This window comes from Metopolophium dirhodum, chromosome 8 (genome assembly GCF_019925205.1).
Source record: "Metopolophium dirhodum isolate CAU chromosome 8, ASM1992520v1, whole genome shotgun sequence".
NCBI classification, from domain to species: domain Eukaryota; kingdom Metazoa; phylum Arthropoda; class Insecta; order Hemiptera; family Aphididae; genus Metopolophium; species Metopolophium dirhodum.
Genome location: NC_083567.1, coordinates 7,224,438 through 7,244,663, shown reverse-complemented (window position 1 = coordinate 7,244,663; position 20,226 = coordinate 7,224,438).

Sequence of the window (20,226 nt, the reverse complement as noted above, 5' to 3'; positions counted from 1 at the left end):
GTAAAAAGTGTAAAGTCAAAACCCGAGTTGGATTGTCTAGCAAGTCTGTCATCTCAAGTCAAAATCGATTAACTTTAAAGTTCGTCAGCTAGGTAGGCTATCCGACTTAGTCGGATAGCGAACAAAGTGCTGCAGAAAATAAGTCTAGTATGTATAGCTTCTATAAGTGAAGAGAAAAAATAGTATTTTTCAAAAACCCAATCACACAACATTCGAAATAACTTACGAAAAATAAAGACAATTTAAAGAAAATAATATGAGTTAAATTCCTAATAATTTAAATAACATATAGGTACATAATATATAATATACAGTCATATAATGTAAAATTAACATGTATATTATTATATTATTTATGAAATATAAAGTGAAAAAAAATGCAAAAAAGTCAATCTACGGGCGGCCGTGCCTTAGAATACACGCGGTACAGTCTTGCCGCCCGACTTGAGCTACGACGGGTTCGAACCCGGACCTACCTATCATCCTATGTTTGGGGAACCTACGCCTAACCTATCGAGCCACAGTTTGTGATGCATACCTCGGTTAAAACTTCAACAATTAAGCTGTGTGTCTACGGAGCGACGTAAACCAATATATTCGATATACATCGATGTAATCGTATATAATTTTATGTATCATAATTCTACACACTGTTTAAACTTTAATTGTATTTTATTCACTTATCTGACCGTTATTATGTATGCTTGAATAATACATTTATTTGTGTTTAATAATACATGTAATTGTGTTTACGTTAAGCAATATACCAGCTACGTTATTAAGGACCAAACAATACGTCTACAATCACATAATGCAATATTTATTGAATCAAAAACAAAACAAAAAAAACAGTATATATTTATTGTGCACTTGTGCGTTGGAACGAAGACCGACTGACATTTCGTGAACGCGAATTTTTAAGTGTACAAACCGCATATTCACGGGGTTCAAAAGAAATAAACTTAACAAATAGAGCACAAACGGCAATTGAAAAGACGAAACGAAAAGCGATAATAACGACCTACGCTGGCGTCGATTGCGATGGCTATGGACCGATATCGCGTACAAACCACGCGGCTTTTAAAAGAAACGAACTATATGTGAAAATGTCTAAAAGTCGAAAAACAGCGTAAAAAGCGTAACATTTTTCGGAAACGTTTAAAAACCGACCGCCGCCGCCGCTGCGAAGGTACGCGATTGGCCGCGCTATAGGGAATCGACGGGATGGGTCCGGCAGACTGGGGAAACGGAGCGGTGTTTAATTTTTTCCACCATGAGATCCTCCATGAATTCCCTATAGATCAGCTGTTTTTCTTGCGATTTTATAGAATAAGACTAAAGACTAAAGTCATCAGTCCGTCAAGCGTCACTTTCAATAAAACTAAAAAACAATGACGACTGAAACTTGTATGATCTAAAGATTTTTACGCGTACCGTATATGATAGACATATAAATCGTTACACCTGTACTTCATTTTTTTCTGGTACAAAACACAAAACCAACAATTAGAAAAAAATATATAATTTTAGACGTCTTGGCTAGGTTAATTGGCAATCAAATTAGAGTTTTTCAAATGATGATATTTTAAATCTTTTAATTTTCGTGAGGTGTCTTACTAGAATAAAAAAATACTAGTTGGTTGTTCTTTGATTTGCATTATTTAATTTTCGAAAATAGTACATTTATTTATTTACATTTATAATTTGTATATAGTGTAATAAATTATTTTAATATTTTTAATAGTGAATTCTGTATTTGAAATAGTTTTATTATGACGTATTATTGAATTATATTTATATATTCATTTAATCATTTGTACATTTTATGATTTGCATTGTATATTATTGTTTATATTTTTACTTATAATTATTTGTCCGGGCGTAAATTGTCCCGTTTGGATGGTAAACGTCCAATGATCAGGGGGAAGGCACGATGGGGGGACGTCCTAGATTTGTAAAATTCTATTCCTAGATATACATGTTCGAAAAAATAATTTATAACCAATAGTTGCAACTATTCGCGACTCCAATCAAACTTAAAAATTAGCGATACGTAGTTTATTTTTCATATTTGTATTCAATTAAAATACCTATCCAACTTACTTTTATATAAATGATAATTATAAAGTAGAAAAGTGATCACATTATAAATAAAGCGGTACTCACTATATAATGTATATACATATACATGTGTAATGTATATGTACGGTGTAAAGTAAAATATTATAATACTTACCCATACACTCTAATTTATCATCCCCTTCATCCAAAATAATTTAATTAGTTAAACATATGTTATGTATCAAAAATGATATAGTTGTAAAAAGGTCATCCTTTTCAAAGCCAGCTTTAAAATGTATTAGGTATACCTAACGTATTTCAATTTGTGTTCAGCAAACCATTTTTGCGATGTTAATTAATTGTATTACTAGATTGATATACTTATGCATAATCTGTTATAAATATATATATACTGATATTATCTAGCTTATAGAACTTATACGCTTTTATTGATATTTAAATATTAATGTGAATTATGAGCATTTTAGTATTGTAATAGTTTGGAATATTATCACTTGCTTAAAAACTAAAATACCAATGGAATCCTTTCGATAGTGACTTATAGTACCCTAGATAAAGCTGTGACCTCAGAGTCTGATGATGAGTAAATTAGAGTTAACAATAGATAATTAGTTTAGCTGAATTTAAATTTCCTGTCGTAGGTATGTCTACGTTTGTAACTAATTTAACCTAGGACAAGGAAACAAATGCGGGTGAGTCATTATCTAAGTATGTTATAAAGTAAAATATTTTAATAACTTATACTCATACAGTTATTATAATTTTATCTAAAATAATGATAATGGTTATAATAGAAAATATTTTATATTTCAAAAATGATGAAGTAGCAATACATTTGGTTATACCATTGATTATAGAAAAGAATGATTCTATAATCAATGGTTATACCTACTAAAATTATAAAATTCTCATGTTGTTCAATCATCTTTAAAATTATTAAATATAAATACTTTTATACTATGGTCATTGGTCACAATAAATTTGTGACTGTTGTTTAGATTGGGTTATGATATTATTAAGAAACATTATAACAATTAACATAGTTAGTTCTAAATATTATTAAAAATAATCATAATAAAATACGATAAAAATGACAAACAGGAACAAATTTTCTATTATAAATATTATTATAACCAAAAATATTATGAAGTATATAATAATATTATTTCAAGTATATACAATATTATTTACTATTATATGGTTCACGGCCCAGTACTACGCTGCTCACGGGTTGGGAACCGCTAGTCTATTCTCTATAGAGAGTGAGGCCACCATCCCCCGACCGGGCCATGGCAGAAACCTACGGGTGTTTGATTTTGAATTCTGCTAAAAAACACTCATGTATCAACCAACCGTAAAAAACAGCTAATGACCATAATTGCTTGAGCTTAAGCTCAATAAAAAAAAGGTTGATAAGTGGATGTCGCTCTGCTGTACGGTAGGTTACAAGTGGGTCACTGTAATGGATGGTGTTAAATTTGAATTCAATGATATAATATCATTATATAAGAAAAACGATTCTGAGCGAAAACGGTCAGTCAGCCTATGATTTTACCAAGTATATTTGATGATATTATTGTGAATAAAGTAATTTATATATAACCTATTTACTCGGAGCCTTGTTTTAAATTTTCAATCTTTAGCCATAAAAGTTAAACATTTTATACATTTTTAACCACAAAATAATTAATGAATTATAAATTTGATAAATGTTGTCAAAATTTGAACTTTAAATGCTTATAAAAAAAAATTGTGCCTATGTATTTTTAATATTTTTTAACTGCTATTAGAACGATATATCAGGAGCCTTATATTAAATTTTCACGCTTTTTTACCCAACAAATAAAAATGTATTGATATTTATAGAAAAAAAAACTAAAAAAATTGAAAACTGACAATGTCCGTAAACAGCTCAAAAAGAGTCAAAATATTTTCAACATTTTATGGTGTATAGAAAATGCTAATATGAACATTCAGTGAAATTTTCAAGTATCTACAGTCATTCGTTTTTTAATTACAATAAAATAAGAAAATTGTTACATGAGAAATCGAGTAAATACCAAATGTTGTAAAAATATAAATTTCAGACGCTCATAAAAATTTAATTTAAGTTTCTTCTAGACATTTTTTTTTTGATAAAGGTAGAGAAACTTATGAGTAATCTTATATTACATTTTCAAATCTTAGATTTAAAAAGAAAAATTTTTATGAATTCTTAACTCAAAATAATTTGCTATTTTTCGTGATTTTTCCGTATTTTGTCAAAATTTGAACTTTAAATGCTTATAATTAAAAACTGTGACTAAGGATTTTTAATTTTTTTCATCTGCCTTTGAAACAATAACCTAGAAGCCTTCTATTAAATTTTCAAACTTTTTTAATCAACAAATAAAATTTTATTGATATTTATAGAAAAAAAAACTAAAAAAATTGAAAACTGACAATGGCCGTAAACAGCTCAAAAAGAGTCAAAATATTTTGTAAATTTTATGGTGTATAGAAAATGCTAATATAAACATTCAGTCAAAATTTCATGTCCCTACGGTCATTTGTTTTAGAGTTACACCAAAAACCAAAATCGATTTTCTCGAAAACAGATTTTGCGTAAAAATTCCCGTTTTTCCTTAATTTTTCTTTTGTTTTTCACGTCGCTTGTGAAAACTACTGGGAAATTTTTACTTTTCACCCCCCAAAGTACCAACTAGATTCACTTTCCTATCATAAAAGTTACTATTGAAGAAAATCCAAGCACTTTTACTGTCCTAAAAGGTGATGACAGACACAAAAATAAAAAAAAAAATAAAAATAAATAAAAAAATAAAAAAAACACACACATCATTGTAGAATCAATACATTCATCGCTTCGCTCAGAATCTAAAAAAAAACTCTACAGTTAGATATAAATTTTAATCAACCAAAAATAAAAACTACCATCATTGTGCGTGCTTATATAGATTCAAAATGATTGTTGTGTTAGAGATTTAATTTTATTGGAAAACTGATTCTCTTAAATAATATTATTTGATTAATATTTTTTTAATATAACAGTTTATGAATTATAACTACAATTTTGTAATTTATACCTATGATTATTCATTATTATTAATCTTTGTTGTATCATGTAAAGTAAAAAAAATATATAAAGTACTTACCACTAACGTATATATTATTACCAATAATATTCAACACAAAAAATACAGCTAACATATTAATATTTTTGACCATGTTTGTAGGTACAATTAATGATTAATTTTCAAAGCGTTGAATAAAAGAATAAACTAAAATATTTTCAAGGTTTTGTTTTTATAAGGTTCTTCAGTAAACAAAACTCGACTACAAAGCAATTGAGTAAACGCATCTGGAAAATATTATGTTATAATAAAATATATGTAAAAATTTATTGTAAATAGATAAATATATGTACTACAATTGTTTTACAAAACATTTTCTACTTTTTCTAATTTTATACTTCTGTCCAGATAGCCTAACTCTTATTTTTAGGTCATTAGAAAATCAGTTAGGAAAAAAAATTGAGAAATTTTATTATTTTTAATAAGTATTAAAAATTATTTTGATAGACTGTACTACAATTGGATTATACAATAACTACAATCATTGTAATGATCGTATAAACCAAAAAATAATAATTGAAATAATAAATTAAAAAACAATTGTTTATATCTTGTTACTCAAATATATTTGATTTATTTAATCTTTTGTCATCTATTATTAAGACAGATACTTTTTACAGTAAACTATTAATACGCATTGAGACTCAGGAAGATTGTATTGAACTATAAAAAGATCAGTAACGTGTCTATTGTTACTAACCTAACCAACGTGTTTGTTAGAGAGTTTTTAGAAACTGTTAGACAACTTTTAAAGTTTGTAAGACTTTATTTTCGACGTTAGACAACATTTTTTGCACTGCTATTTTCATGGCAGCAGCAAAATGTTTGTTATAGTCTAACAAATTTGTTAAACTGTTTTAAAAGTTGACTGTTATCCTTGCGCTGCTAAGTTCACGTAGGAATGTACATTCCTAAACATTTCAACACTGTTATTATTTATGTTGGGCTAGTTAACACGAAAAAGGTAAAATAATAAGAAAACAATTGTTTGAGATATGACACATATAGTCTTTTATACTCTACAGTTGTGTTCGTATGTGTGAATAAATGTAGAGAGATTTTTTTGGTGTGAGAGTTTTTTATCGGGAGTGGAGGAGTTACAACTGTCCTATTTTTTTAATTTCTTAAAATGATCACCCTATACTACACCAAAGATAGTCGGGGAAATTACAGTGAACTACTCGATACATACAGCCAAGCAGAGTAAGTACCCATTTGCCCATAATTATTTCGTTTAAAGATACAAAATACTGATAGGAGATCATTTTAAGGTATTGTGAGAATTTTTGACTAATTGTAATTTTGTAATTTTATTGGATAACAAATTAACAACAATGTCTATTGTTTTAAATATAATTGTATACCTAGTAAAATAATATATTATTATATTTAATTATAGACTTCATAATACATATTTTATTTATGGCTGAGGTTGAGCTGCAACCAAAAGGAGTTGAACAATAACAATTTTTTTACGGGCAACAAATTTATTATATATAGTTTTTCTGCAATGCACTTTGATATTGTTAAAGGACTCAGCCAATAAAATCTTAAAAAATAAATAAAAATATGTTATAAACACATTTCCGGCTAAAATTAAATCAACCTACGTTTTACCTAATAGTAAAATAAATATTACTTTAATGGCAATATAAAAATTCATATCATAGGCTGACCTATATACTATGTATACACAAATGTTTTAAAATGTGGCGCAAACTCCATAAGAAAAATTTAACCATCACTTACAAAATTCAATAGGGAATTAGTTAAATGTACACCGGATTGAATTGTGGGGCCCCAATAAATTTACTAAACGATTTAGTCGGAAGTAGCTTATGTAATATTCACAATAATATAATCATAAATATATTTTTTTTCTATTAATTAACATTCGGCGACATAGGCCATTGGGTGGTTGAATAATATTTTTTTTAAATTGTGGGGAGGATATGGTTGTTTAGAATGACCCGGGGTCATCTATCTAGTACTGGTATAGTAGCACCAGCCGATGCTTGACTTCAGATCACGTTTTGTGAATCTAGCCATACTAGGCAACCAAATAATATATTATTATTATTATTATTATTATTACCCCAATATGCAGTGGCGGCTCGTGGGTGCTGGTGGTTGGGGTGCGACTTTAAATATAATAGCGGTAGTCATAGGTACAACAAATTATTTAAATATACGAAAATATACATCTTACTAGTCGCAGGTCGCAGTAGAAAATGTAAATTAAAATAATAATAATTGCAACGATTAGCAACCGACAACGCTGTTAATTTTAAAAATAAATTACCCAATATAGTAGTATATAAATATTTTACTGTATGGACGACAATGCCGGTCGTCCAAAACTCCAAACCCGTATAAAACATCGCAGCAACAATACACGTACCCGCACGCACATGATTGTTGTGCATCGCTTATAACTTATAAGCAGTGTTAGGACTTATCTAGATAAATAATTATCCAGATAATTATTATTATATCTTTTATCTTATCTAGATAAATAAATATAAGTTATCTAAGTATTTATTTTAGATAAAAATTTAACTTATCTAGATAAGTTTACAAGATAAATTTTTTGGAGAAAATTAGCTAGATCTGTTCGAAAATGTTTTATTTTTATTCTCATTATCTGAGGCACAACTTGTACGTAAAATAACATCCAGGGCTAAAAATATATGACGTTATTCTGAAAAGACTATAAATTATTCCTATTTAGTACTTATTACTTATTAGTAATTAATATTCTGTATTCGGTTAATAATATATAAAATAATATACTAATTAATTTATGTAATTGGCCTATATTAGTATATTACTGTCGCAAGAAATATGTCAAATTCCCAGAATTTTATAAATATTTTTAAACTATAATTAAAATACGAATAATAGAACAGATCGCAAGTTATAACCACCGCCGTCCCAAACAAAATTCTATAGAATATAATATTATTCATTGAGAAATAAAGATACACCAGCCGTCTATTATTTCCGTATTTGCAATGCGTCTGAAATTAATGACAATTGATAAGTCTGACGAGCAATACATGAGATGCTATTTATACATTTCGGGTTTTATGTTTTATATTATAAATCTATTGACTATAAACAATCTCTAAACCAATTTGGTGACCCTACCACCAGCCCGACAAGAACGGCCGTTAGCCATGGGTTTTCTTGTGTGTGTATTATTTTGTGTACTTACATGACGGTATATATTTTATTTTTTTTAAATTAGTTGTTCTAATTATAATTTCTAAAATTATCTGTTATTTAAATATTTAGATAATTATCTAGATAAAATATTTTTATCTTTTATCTTTTTGTTAGATGAATTTAATTTGTTTATCTTTATCTTAGATAAAATTTAGTGTTGTTATCTTTATCTATATCTAGATGATTTTTTTGTTATCTGTTCCTAACACTGCTTATAAGCTATTATATACGAATTCTGAATATTGCTCGTACGACGCTGCCGGTCGTCTAATATCCGTATATAAGATTAAAGCTTAAACCTACTTGCAAACACACGATTGCTGCGCCTCGCTTATACATGCATAATATTCAGAATATTGCTCGGACGACACTGCTCGTGCGCAGGCTTAAATTTCTGGTCGAGCCTAGGCAATTATAGCCCTAATATTTGGACAGCGCCCCTAATTTTTTTTTTAACACATCAGCATACATGTTGATATATTAACCTATTAATATCTATAGTACTATAGTTATTGTATTTGTATAAAAGTATAATGTTTGTATAATGTTTTTGTTAGATTAATAAAATGTATGTAGTGGTAGGTACACACAAATGTTTTTGATTTTATTATACTTTCACGACAGACAAAATTTCCACGATCTCAACGAACATATTATTATAATATAAGCATTATAATAAAATATATATGATATATACATTATACATTTATGATTAGTGTATTTTATTTTGATTTTTATCCGAAGCGCGCCCTGCATGACCAACATCTATAATATTATAATATATTCACGTCCCGTGCTACATTGATAATTTAATTTGCCAATTGTATCACTCACTTCATTTTACGAAGTAACTCGAAACGCCTTTACCTAAATGTATACAAAAACGAAAACATATTCTATAATAAAATACTTAATATTGATTAAATCCAATATACATTTACATCAATAACTTGGCCGTGTTTTATGTGTCTTTAAAAACAGTGATCAGTTTAAATAATAGTTATTCGCTGTCAATATTAAATATTAATAAATCAATTCAAATTATTACAACAACAACCGACCTGTGAAATCTAAAACACTAAATGGACTACAAGTCTAACAAATACCATCGGATAAAAAGAAACCTGACAACACTTAAAAGCAACGAGTTGAGAAGACGAGAGAGATACAAAAGAGATGTTGACTGGTGTCATCAATCCAAAACTAAAGTTTATAATTTATTAAAATTAACTTTCTTTAATTTTCGTTTAGTTGAAAAACTTTAATCTTATAATGATTATGAATTTTCTCGTATTATTAAATAAACAATGAAGCATAAAATATTTAAATATAAATTATACATGTACAATGTACATGTTTACTTCCAATGCCGTCATATTTTTTTTTGTTATAAAAAATAAAAATGTGAGAAATAAAAAAAATGTACATAATAATGATAAGTAATAACAATAAAATAAATAATATAACTGAATGCGTGCATTCGTCTTGAACACTAATTCCTTTTTATTTTTATGATTATTATATTTATATGTCGTATTTTAATGTTGAACAATAAGCCTAACACGGGAGATACCGGACAAATAAAACCACGACAAAGGTGGTATAGCTAAATTGCCTATCCATAACGCCGTGTAATCATAACGATAATATTCAAATACACGAAGAAAAAAAACTAACGGCATTACAGAAGAAGATAAAAGTAAAACAATATTTTTAAACAACAATTTGAATTACAAATATTTTTTTTTTTTATTGTGGAAGCCCATGCAGTAAATAATAGAACTAAATTTTTTTTAAAAAAACGTCCAATTTACAAATATACGAAAATGTAGATAATAATATTGAATATTCATACACCAATTACTAAGTTTTTATAGATACTTAAGGGCTAAGATAAACAACTATCTAATTTATTCAATGTTTAAAGTTTAAAACTTTAAGCTATATTTTAGTATTTATCTATAAGTACATTAAATAACATTTTCTACTGCACAATAATAAAATATTTTTGAAAATAAAATGTTTTAACTTGTTTTTATCTACCTGTATAATTTTGTCCAACAAAATATATCCTTATTCCCCGTTAATTCCCGTCCATGGGAGATAGTATATAGATACTGAAATTCACGTATAATTATCCGGTGTTCGTTACGTAAAATAAAAGTATAGTCAGCAATGTGTCGGTATCAACGAATTGCAGCACGCGTTGTGTTTCGAATATTAAATTGTATAAATAGTTCAGCGAGTAAGTACAGCGTATTATATTTCACACCAAAAACACTTCGTTATAACTCCGCTTAAAAAATAAATAAATTTAGTAATGATTAAATCTTTAAAAGATATTATATAATATGGAAACTAAGTAAAATGCCATTTTTATAATATTACAAATACAGTAGAAACTTGATTAACAGAAATACAATAATAAAAAACAATTTTTCAACAAACGTATATATTTTACAACGTAATTTTCAGACATTAATAATATACATAATAATAATATAATAATAATAAATAATAAATACTAATAATATATAATATGTAACAACAAAAAGAATACTATTCTAAAAAATATCAAATAAAATAATCCGTCATCTTCTTCTGTTTTTTTGAGTCACGAGCTTTTTGAGCGGCCATGTTTCGTATTTTACGAAGAAGTAAGATCTGCATTGCATTTGCCTCCTCTTGTACCTCAAACCAATCAATACATTTTGATAACATTGATTCTACTTCTACGTGGCTAGTTGATGGTTTTAAGTCAAGCATTGAATATTCGACGTCGTCATCAACTTCTTCGTCAACGGTAGTGGCATTAAAAATAATTCATCATCATTTAAAATTTAAAATCCTCCATCCTGTTCATCACTTTCTAACCAATCCGTATCTTTCGTTGATAATATTTCACTATTCAGTCCATTACAGAGTTGTAAAATGTCTTCTACACTAACAGTATCAGATTCTTCAGATTCGAACGATGTTCTTTCAGACCATAGTTTATCCCACCCATTCTTTAGGTTTTGTATAGTCAGATCAGCCCATGCACTGACTACATTGAAAATAGCATCTTTTATGTTGTAATTTTTCCAAAATTCTTCTATGCCTATAGCATCCTCAGATGACAGCACACTTTCGATTAAACTTTTTCTGTACCGATGCTTCATATTTTCAATTATTCACTGGTCCATAGGTTGGAGAAGAGAGGTTGTATTTGCTGGGAGAAAGAGGCATGTTATATTGCAATCGTCACTTTTCAGTTCTCCGGAGGGATGTATTAGGGAATTATCCATAAGCAGCAGCGCTTTCTGTGGCAACTGGTTTTCGGCGAGATGAACATTTACTTGTGGTACAAACACTTTATGAAACCAATCCGTAAATATTGTTTGACCCATTCAAGCACTTTTTTGTGCATAATAGTTCACAGGTAGTGCATTTAAATTTAAATTTTTAAATGCACATGGTTTTTTGGATTTTCCTATCGCCGGCAAAGGTAATCTATGATTGCCGGTTGCATTTGCACAGACCATAGCAGTGATCCGATCTTTTTGTACCTTAAAACCTGCTGTTTTTGCTGAAAATGATGTAAGTGTTTTTTGTGGTGAAGCTTTCCAATTGAGTCCAGTTTCATCACAGTTATAAACTTGTTCTCTAACGAATTTAAGTTCAGATTGTATTTTAAATTTGAATTGTTCATTAAATTCAGCAACAACTGCGCAATTCGCACTAAGTTTCTCTCCACTAATATCTAGTTGTCGAATGCCGTCACGAAATTTAAACTTATCAAGCCACCCTTGCTATACTTATATACTTGCTTTGAAGTTTGGGTCGCTATTTAGTTTTTTATTCATTGCAATTGCCTTGGCCATTATAATAGGACCTGAAAGTGGAATTCCTTGACTTCTGGCTTGAATAAACCACTCATACTTAACGTTGTCAAGCTGCTCATATTTTGCCGGTTTCATGGTTTTACTACTTTTTACATCACCATCGTTGCTTGGCATTAACGATACATGCTGCTCAATTTGTTCAGCATCACGTTTTATATCATTCACTGTTGTTCTCTCAACACTATTAATATGAGCAATATTGGTAGCAGTTTCACCTTTCTTCAAACGTTTGAAAATTTCGAGTTTTTGATTAAAACAACACGTTTGCGCTTTTCTGCCATCTTCGAAACACAACACATAAACTACAAAAACACTAATCCGTACACGTAGGCTACTCGTCAGTCACTGGTTAAATTAAATTTATAACTATTCTAACTATTCAATTTGTTCGTTATCGCCGCATTTATCGCGTTTATTGCATTGATATTAAAAACTATTTTTATACGCATGATAGTCGCCGCGTGAGGTACCGCGACAATTTTATCGCGATCGCATCATTAACTTTTTTTTGACGGTGACCGATGACGGATAACAGAAACTGACGGTAAATCGAGTGACAATTAATCGAGTTTCTACTGTACCTATAAAGACAAATAAGATCAATTGTAATGTTAAATACTTAGTCAACATATTGTTTATACATTATTAATTACGAAAAATACTATAGTGGTTACTTAATTGTATTTATTTAAGTATACTTCTACGTCCTGCTAAATAGTTAAACAATATGTTGACTAAGTATTTAACATTACAATAAATTGATCCTATTTGTCATCATAGGTATTTGTAATATTGTAAAATGGCATTTTACTTAGTTTCCGTATTATATCATGTCTTTTAAAGATTTAATCATTACTATATTTATTATTTTTTTTACACGGAGTTATAACGAAGTGTTTTTGGTGTGATATCAGCTATTTTTTTTATGAAATAAGTCGCGATTTTATTTGACTATATATTATTATAATAATAATAATAATAATCCATATAGCATGCATCGTTGGTCTCCTGTTGTTATATCTTTTTTTCTAAAACTATAATGTAAACATCTTTTCCACCACGAGGCCAGCGTTCCATACTTATAGACATATCGTTACATCTAAGTATCTAACCCATATTTTATTATTATGTTTAATAATTGATGTATAATGGGGCTTGAGACTTGAGTCATAGATGGAATATGATGGCAAATCACAGAATTAAGATCATATGATTTGTTATCGACCTTAATTGTTGTTACAGGTAGTGAATTAATCACCAGATTGTTTATTTTATTATTAAAATTGTTCCAAGTTTTCAGCATAATAATATAATACCGTCGTGCTGGATCACGAATTTACAAAACAATCACAGTCGTTGAGTCGTCAGCAATACACGAAATAGTTGATATAGGCATCCGAGGGACCACGCCGTCGCAATCGCTAATCGTCGTACCTCGTCGCGATGGAGCAATGGGGATGGATAAGCGGTGGGTCGGGGGACATTTACGATATTTTCGTTCCGTGGGCGTCATACGTTTGGGCAAATTACCTTTTTAGTTTTTACCCACATAATAAAAGTTATGTGTTTAGGAGAGTTTCTTATAATGTGTTTGAGCGAGTATGATATACAATATTATAAAAGATAAAATTGTATGTTTGTGAAGATTAAGATAAAATTAATATATAAAATCTATAAGGAATTTCATATCAATCTAAATATGGCACATCATTTCAATTTTTCATTACACACACTGTTATGTATTAAACATGTGTACGCAACCGTTACATAGTGAGGAATGACTTTATTACAATTTTAGGTTAGACTATAATCATAACATAATAATAATAATAATAATAATATGATAACATCATAACATCATCCTCTTTTTAAAATCTTTTTAAATAACATTATTTTTTTTTTTAAATTAAACAATAAAAGTAAATAGAAATAATAATATAGTACATAATAGTAAATAGAACATTAATACAACTTAATATTAACAACTAAGTAATATAACAAAATAATTATAAAACAAAACATGACAATAGTTAATTATCATAACCATATCTTTTTGTAACCTTCCTATCTCTCTCCGAACGACGCACAACTACACTCTCTTTACTTTTTGTTTTACTATGTAACGCATTACTTTTTGGTAATGTGTAATAACCATGATCTTTATCGATACTTCTAGGATACCTCAACTGATTCTTATGAACTATCCTAGTATTATTATTTAAGTCAATTACAAATAAATATTTGGTATACTGTTTAACAACTTTAGCTGGTAACCATTTACAATAATCTTTAAAATGATTCCTATATAATACTTTTTCATTTTTTTAAAATAAATTTCACTGTTTTCATCCTCATAATACTTATTATTTTTAAGATTAAAACTTAATTTCTTTTTTTCTTTTACTGTAACTTTACTTTTTGGATTTATTGATGACATAATAGACCTTAACTTATACGAAAACATACGATCAGCTGGAGACTGTGCTGTAACTGTTGAAGGTGTAGTGTTATATACTGTAATGAACCTTCCTACTTTTTCTTTAACAGTCAATTTACTTAATTCTCTATCTAAGATATACTTTTTAAAATACTTTTTAACAGTTTGAACCGCTCTTTCAGCCAAGCCGTTGGATTGACTATGAAATGGAGGTGTTTTTGTTATTTTAATATTACTTTGATTACCATAGCTGTTAAATAACCATGAACCAAAAGGAGGACCATTGTCTGATACTATCTCTTCAGGTAACCCAAAAAATGCAAACACTTCCTGCAACTCCCTAGTTAACGATTCACAATTTGTTTTTCTTAAGAGTTTCACTACTATATATTTGCTATATGCATCAATCACAACCAAAAACGTATTGCCTTCCAAATGAAAGAAATCTACATGCACTCTTTGCCATGGCTTAACTACCATAGGCCATTTTGATATAACTTTTTCTTTACTTACATTAGAAGTCTGATCACATATTTCACATCCTTTACTAAATTCTTCTATATCTGTATTCATATTTTTCCACCATAATACACTTCTTGCTGCCATTTTCATTCTTACTATACCTTCATGATCTTTATGTAGTATCTTTAAAATGTTCTTTTTTAATACCTCTGGCACTACAATCCTGTCACCAAAAAATAAGCAATCATCCTGTGTACTTAAACTATCTTTTAACTTTAAATAATACTTAATCTCACTTTCTACTTTTCTAGGCCATCCTTGTAATACATAGTTATAAACTTTGAATAATATTTTATCTTTTTTTAACGCTTCTACTACATCTGCAGTACTTAAACTAAATTCATTTGTTATACGTAATCTACTAATAACATCATCTTCTATATCAGTACCTGTACTTAATGGTAATCTACTTAACGCATCGACATGGACCATTTGTTTACTTGATCTATACTGAAATTCATACTCATACATAGATAACAATACTGCCCATCTCTGTAATCTTGATGCTGCAACCACTGCTGTACCTTTCTGTGGACTAAATATTTCTCTTAACGCTTGAGCATCTGAACATAATGTGAATTTGTTACCATATATATATTTATGAAATTTTTTCAATGCAAAAACTATTGCCAACGCTTCTCTGTGTGACTGAGAATATTTTTGTTCTGCTGGAGATAATGAACTTGATGCAAATAACACTGGTATTTCTACCCCATCAACTACTTGAGACAAAATTGCCCCAACACCATATGGTGAACCATCTGCACATACTACTATAGGCTTTTTTTGATCATAAATTTCTAATACTTGATTTTGTAACAACAATGTTTTACTTTTTTCAAAAACTTCTTGACACTTATCGCTCCACACAAATTTAACATCTTTCCTTAGTAATTTATATAAGTCATGTAATTCACTACTCAGATTAGGAATAAATTTTCCATAATAATTTAATAATCCTAAATAAGCTTGCAATTCAGTCACATTATTAGGTGCCCTAGCCTCTTTAATAGCTTCCAATTTCTTTATTTGTGGACGAATACCTTTATTCGACAACGTATGTCCTAAATAATCAACTTCCTTTTCAAAAAATTTACATTTATCCACATTAAGAGAAACATTAAATTTATTTAATCTATCTAAAACCAAATCTAACTTTTGTTTACATTTCTCAACAGTGTTTTCACCTATTAATATATCATCTAAATAACAAAACACATTTTCCAACCCTAACAATATCTGATCCATGGTAGACTGAAAAATAGCTGGTGCACTAGCTACACCGAATGTTAAACCTTTTAAAGTATTTATTGTCAAATATTCTTTAGAACTTGATGATAACTCTAATTGTTGATAAGCTCCAGACAAATCTAACACACACAAAACTGTACAACTCGCCATACTTGCAAACAAATCCTCAATATTAGGTAAGGGGTAATGCTGTGTTTGTATAAATTTATTAATCGTCACCTTACAATCCACACATATTCTTATACTTCCATTCTTTTTAGGTACGATTACTATAGGACTAGCCCATTCACTGAATTTAACTGGTTCTAAAATACCTTCATTCACTAATCTATCAATTTATATGTTTACCTTTTCTCTCAATTTAAATGGTACTGTATAAGCTTTATGAAAAATTGGTTTAACATTATCCTTTAACACTATTTCAGCTTTATAATTTTTTATTACCTGATTCGACGACTTAGGAATGATATTTGGGTATTTAACAGCTAATGTATCCAAATTACTACTACTTTTTGAAACTTGATTGAACTGAAGAACATTTCTCCAACTTGGATATAGTCTATCCAACCAAGCTCGACCCAAGAGTGGTACACACGGTTTTTTACTTTTTATGACAAATAATTCTAAACAAACAGTTTTGCTTTCAATGTCACCGCGCAGCCTCACGTTAACCAACATTTTCTCCTGTAACTGATACAAATTTAACTACAACATCAATTAATGGTACAAAAGAAAACATTTTTAAATACATATCTTCACTTATTAATGATGCACATGCGCCTGAGTCTACTTCCATTTCTACTTAATTATCCTGGACTATCTCCGTGACTAGCAATGGACTGCCTGACTTCTGCACTGAATTTATTCTGTCTTCCATTTTTGATTCCACATAACACTGCATCTGCTCCAATTCTTCTGATAACTCATGTACACTGTTTTTTTCTGATGATACAGAATCACTACTTCGATACTTCTGTTTACTAAATTTGCTTCTACTTGAACTCCTGGCTCTGGACTTGCTCTGATTCATTTTACTGTAGAAACAATACTTTGCAATATGTCCTACTTTGTCACAATTTCTGCACTTCCAATTTTTAACTGGAATTTTTAACCTTTTATCGACACTTTTTGATCGGCTTGTATGAAAATTACTGCTTTTTGGTCGTACTGTAAACTGATTCATACTCTGACCTTTTACATCTTTTTCAGCTAACTCCCAGTTTATAGCTATGGCACAAGCTGATTCAAACGACAATGTTGACTCTTTCAACAGTATGTATTATCACGTACTCCGAATACTAAACGATCAAGTAAAGCTTGATTCAAAAAATTTTCAAACTTACATTTTTGCGCTTTTGCTTTTAATTCTACTATATATTCTGACATCGGTTGACCCGACTTCTGATCTTCCTTGAAAAACTTATAACGTTCAGATATTTCATTCACTTCAGGAGTAAAATGCTTTTTCAAAACTGTTATCAGCTCCTCGAACGTTTTCTTTACTGGATCCCCCGGAAATATTAGTTTTTTTAATGTTGAATACATTTCTTGACCGATGAACGTTAACAAAAATGCAACTTTTTTATCCACTTTAATTTCATTTAAAACAAAATATTGTTCTAAACGTTCCGCGTATTCACAAAAATCGTCACCAGGCATATACGACTCTACTTGCCCTAACATTGTTACTTTAAACTGTAACTGGTTTAACACTTTAACTAATTGACCACACGCACGTGGTTTTTCATCATCTTCGTCGCCAATGTTATGTATTAAACATGTGTACGCAACCGTTACATAGTGAGGAATGACTTTATAACAATTTTAGGTTAGACTATAATCATAAAATAATAATAATAATAATAATAATATGATAACATCATAACACACACTTATATTTATTTTACATATTATTTTAATTTTAATAATATTTTAACTTAATTTTCAATCATTTCAATTTTTCATCAATCATCACACACACAAAAAAAAAACAATCAACTTTTAATTATATCCATGGAATTTATGGACAACCCAAGTCTGTCAAAATGAAAGAGAAAATAAACTGATAAAATACAGCATCCCAAGACACAAAAATCAAAAAAAAAAAACACTCACATCATTATAAAATCAATACATTCATCGCTTCGCTCAGAATCTAAAATCTTGGGTAGCTTAATTGAATTTATGCCTATTTTTCATACAAATTTAACTGATATAAAATAAAGTGAAATTCATTAATTGTGAAATTTAATGTTATACAATATTATACGTATTAAAAAAAAAAGGTGTAATAAATTAAAATTACGGTATGAGACATTATAAATAAGGTTCTGAATTTGAAATATCCCACCTGAAATTTTCCAGTTGAAATATTTCAATGAAATCATGAAAAATAATTTCTCGTTTTTTAAACGTGTTTGGTTATAGATGATTAGAAATAATATATTGATTACACACTTAGAAATAAAGAGAAACATATAATTTTTGTTAATTTATTATTTCATATTTGTATATTCTATATGTAGTGCTGAAAATTATTCGTAGCATTATTTTGAGAGTAAAAACATTTTTTTTTATGCGTTTTAAAATATTGTTGTATGCGGACCGTCAGTGATCCAAAAGATAATGGTTTGAAATAAAGTTCAAGTCAATTTCAACTAGTAAATGAAATAATAGTGTATATTTTCAGTAATTATCAGGTGTACAAAAGTCGTATATGTGTGTGTATGTGACTGTTTGATGTGATTATATGAAGGTGCTCTGGACTCTTTTATTTAATACTTAGATCATATTTTGTATATTGTAAAAGGTCACGATTAACGACTGTTATAAGAGTGGTTTATGTATTATGTCTATTTACATTGTGAATATAATATAATATAATTATAATATAGTATAATATGCATTCGCAGACCCATGACTCTCAACAATATGTTATGATGTTGAGTTGGTTTATGAGTTTGTAACTTAAGAGTTAAAAGGCAATGTTAAAATTTGTTATATTATAGATTTGTTAAACAATCTATAAATTATATGTAAATATGTTAAATATTTTCTTTGTTTCATACAACAAACAAACTTTTAAAAATGTTCACTTGGAATTTGACGACTATAAACTTTTAGATATAATAAACGTTTTATTTTTATTTTTCATGGAAATGAAATTTTAAAACTCTAGGCGTGATGTATGCGTATTGTTCGTGTACCGTTTCGGCTACTGTAAAATAGTAATTTTTAAACGTAGTGTTCGCACCATCTGCTCTGTTATAAAATTCTTTTCTAATAAAGCACATGTTGTCGTTTTCGTGTAGGAACTGACAGCTAGGGCTACTACTGTAGCTAATAATACCTGTTCACCCAATGCGAATGCGTGGGCAGTCGCGGTGTTTAACGCAGATGTTTCTCCCTCAGTTTTACGGTTTGCTTCCGATGTTTCACTCGTTGAATTTTGTCGTTGTTTGTAATTGTATATGTGTAACATTGTATTATGTGGCTTGCCACACCTTAGAAAATTTCGCCCAAGACATTTATTTTTATCGTGTCGCCGGAGGCAAATGTTTCACAAATTAAGATCGTTTACCTTTTAAATTCGATCTATCGCTGATAGCGCGATAAACTTGTGTGGTATCACCCGTATTAGACAATACGCGGTAAACCAACTATACGCCTTACCCTTGTATTCTCTAGTTAA